General features: G+C 37.7%; 1 long non-coding RNA gene across 1 annotated transcript; it reads right to left on the bottom strand.

Annotated features, from left to right (window-relative positions):
- Window positions 1-459: 459 nt before the first annotated feature.
- Window positions 460-2,875, bottom strand: LOC138925386 (uncharacterized). The gene is made up of 2 exons (XR_011441464.1): window positions 2,724-2,875; window positions 460-718 (listed from the first exon to the last, which is right to left on the bottom strand). It is a non-coding gene; the product is annotated as an uncharacterized lncRNA (long non-coding RNA).
- Window positions 2,876-3,190: the final 315 nt, after the last annotated feature.

The following is a 3,190-nucleotide window of genomic DNA, read 5'->3' as shown; positions in this document are numbered from 1 at the left end:
CAGACTTTTAAAACATATTTTTGTCACTGAATCACAACTTGGGTTTTAATGTCGGACAGCTTGTGAGCTACTCAGAAAATGCAAATATCTGTGTCCAAGTACCTGTTATACTGTCAGACACTAGATAAAGACACCTACACAAATGAAAATCAATCAATCAAACAAACAAAAAACCTGAGGTAGACCCTTGTCTTGCCATTATCAAGTCAGTTTCAAAAAGGAAATCCTAGATATTCTTTGCAATTCTTAGGTTTAATAATTGCCCAAGTAAGATGCCAAGGTTAGAATTTGGAGGGAAGTATTCCGGAGTGCTCACCAATAAGCAAAAAGTTTCAAATATTTTGTGTCAATTAAGTGGTAGATAAAAACCACATTTCAAAAAGCCTATCACAATGAACTAGCTAATTATGTTTCTTATGTTTGTCTGATTGTTTTAAAAGAACTGTAGAAAGTAGGAGGTATCATTCCAAAGTTTTTGTTTATTGTTCATTTTCATAAATTTTGTGGTGATTGGGGTGGTGGAAAATGGAGGCAGCCAGGGGAAGAAAATATGCAGCACCTTAAATAGAAGCTGGCATCTTTGAGAACTGGGTGTAACAGGAAGGAAGGGACTGCAGCCCACGATGACAGGAGCGCTGGACTGGAGGGAAGAATCTGGTGACGGTGCTTATTTCCCACCATTCATGCCTGGAATCATCTTCATAGCAACAAGAAAGTTCTAGAAAGTCAAATTCTGATGAGTATATTTCTGAGAAAATCACTTAGTTAAGAGGTGCTTTTTTATTGAACACTTGTTATATATCTTTATTTTATTGTTTGACCTTCTAAATACTTGACTACTTTTGCTACTTTTCACACTAAAAGAGACGTTAACTATGAGACTTAACATTTCATGGCATCAACTATAGTGTCTGAAATCTTGGGAGCACTAAAAAATGACAATTAGGAAAAATAATTAAGATGCCACCCATTGATATTACTGGCTAAGGTGTTTGATCAGCCCCTAGGCTATTTATAATTAATTCAGTTAACATATTTGACACCAGTAGGCAGTGAGCCCTGTGAAAGGAGATGGTGAAAGGAGAGGAGAGAAAAAAGGACATCAACTTTATCCTCCACAGTTACGTGATAAAGAGAAGAAAGAATAAAATGGTAGAAAGAATAAAATACTGTGAGAGCACTGAAGAGAAGAAAAGATTTCTGCTTGCAAGGTCTCATGGAGAATAAACCATTAACTCAGTTTAATTTCATAAATCTTTATGGATGCCAATTATATGCCAAGTTCTGTGTCAGGTGCGTGGCCATGAGGATCCATAAAGTCTCCCCACAAGGCCCTTACGGTCTAACTGGGAAACAGACAGATAAACAAATAAACAAACAGGCATGAATTGAAGAATGAGCGAACATGGCCCATCTTTAGAAATTCCATGTAGGTTAATGTTCCCAGGTTGTAAACTGAAACAAGAGGAAGTCATTGGAAATGCACGTATGAGCCAGATGAGAAAAAAATCTTTTATGTCACGCAAAAGATTTGAACTTTAATATGGAAGTATTACATTTTACGTTTAAGATAGACCATTTCTAGCATGACAGTGACTCCAAAATATTTATCCATACCTCTATCATAAGACGTGGTACATAAGATATCTTTTAACTCAGTTTCTCTTGCCATATTCTAAATTTCTTCAAGGTAATCAATATATCTTGATTACCATACTTTATCCATAGTAGGTGAAAGTAAATCTTGTTTAAACTTAATTGATTTTCAGTACAAATTATTTTGGAGGAAAAAAATACTTAACACAGACCAACTATACCACCTACTTCCTAAACAATTGTTTTTAAAGTAAGCAAGTATTTGCCAAATTCAAACATGCTTTTTTCTCTAAACAGATCTGTTGCAGACGCAGCCTTAATTGCAAGCATAATTGCTCCCTATAATCCTAGAACTAGTAGTGAATAAAAATTAGAGTAAATAATAAACAACTAGTTTGCTATTATTAAAGAGTGCCATTTTATGGACAATTTGGTGGCATGTTATGCATCATTCAGGGGAAAACTACTCTAAACTCTTTATCCACTGCAGACTTTCTTATAAGGAGTTCTAACATCTGAATATCGTCAGGAAATCCAAATGATGCAGCTCCCTTTCTCATGATTTAAAAACTCTTAACCAGTCATGATTCTAGCAGTTAAAAATCAGAACTGGCTAGTATTCCATTTAAAGTTGTGTTTCCTAGGTTATCTGTGATGCTTAATCCTTGACCCAACCATTGGTTGGTATGCTTCTTAGGCTTCTAGGGAATAAATGCAGAAAATGCACACCAGTCAGACGCATAATCTTTATATTCACTTGCATTTCAGCCCTGAGGTCCTAGCTGAGCTGTGTTATTCCATGGGTGCAGTACAATGGTCCATGAGAAGCTTAGCCCATGCCTTCATTTTTCTACACCCTTTCCTGGTCCCACTCTGCTTTCCAAATGCAGGGAGAGCTGTTACTGCACAAAAAGCAGAAAAATAGAAGAGCAAAGCCACATACAGAGAGCAATTTTTAAAGGAATTGTCCTGGTCCTGTACTATTTACAACTCATTTCCCCTCTAAAAGCTGCACTCCTTGGTACAGCGGCCTGATTATATGCCCCTGGCATATATTCTTCTCTTGGAGTGAGAAGGGTTCTTGATTTATCCTTAGAGATAAAAGAATATGATCAACTCAAACTTACTTAGAATTGGTGTCAGAGCTGGAAGGGACTTTTGAGATGATCCAGACCAGTGGGTCCCAAACTTGACATTGCCCCGGCGCTCCTGAAGGAGGCAACACACTCCATCAGTAACACTGAGTGACCAGTGACGGGATTCTCGGGAAGAGAGCACAGGGAGGGACCTCATAGGACCTTGGCAGGGTAACAAAGGACTTGTGTAATTTTAAAGGAACACCCTGCCACCAAAGCCAGGCAGGAAATTCTGATACACTGCTTGGCACAGAACTGTCTGGGGTGAGGGGGACATTAGTGAATTGTTGTTTTAAACAATCTTCTCTATTTAGAGATGAGAAGACTGAGGCTCAGGAAGGTTAAGAGATTTGTTCTCATCCCAAGGCTAGTTAGTGACTGACTCAGGTGTAGAAGCTATAAAACTCACCTCTTTAAATGATTTTATTACACTCTACTGCATCCTTGTTAAATTCAGA

Source organism: Equus caballus, chromosome 8 (genome assembly GCF_041296265.1).
Source record: "Equus caballus isolate H_3958 breed thoroughbred chromosome 8, TB-T2T, whole genome shotgun sequence".
Classification (NCBI taxonomy): domain Eukaryota; kingdom Metazoa; phylum Chordata; class Mammalia; order Perissodactyla; family Equidae; genus Equus; species Equus caballus.
Note: the sequence above shows the minus strand (reverse complement) of the source record. Positions and strands in the feature narration are given on the sequence as shown.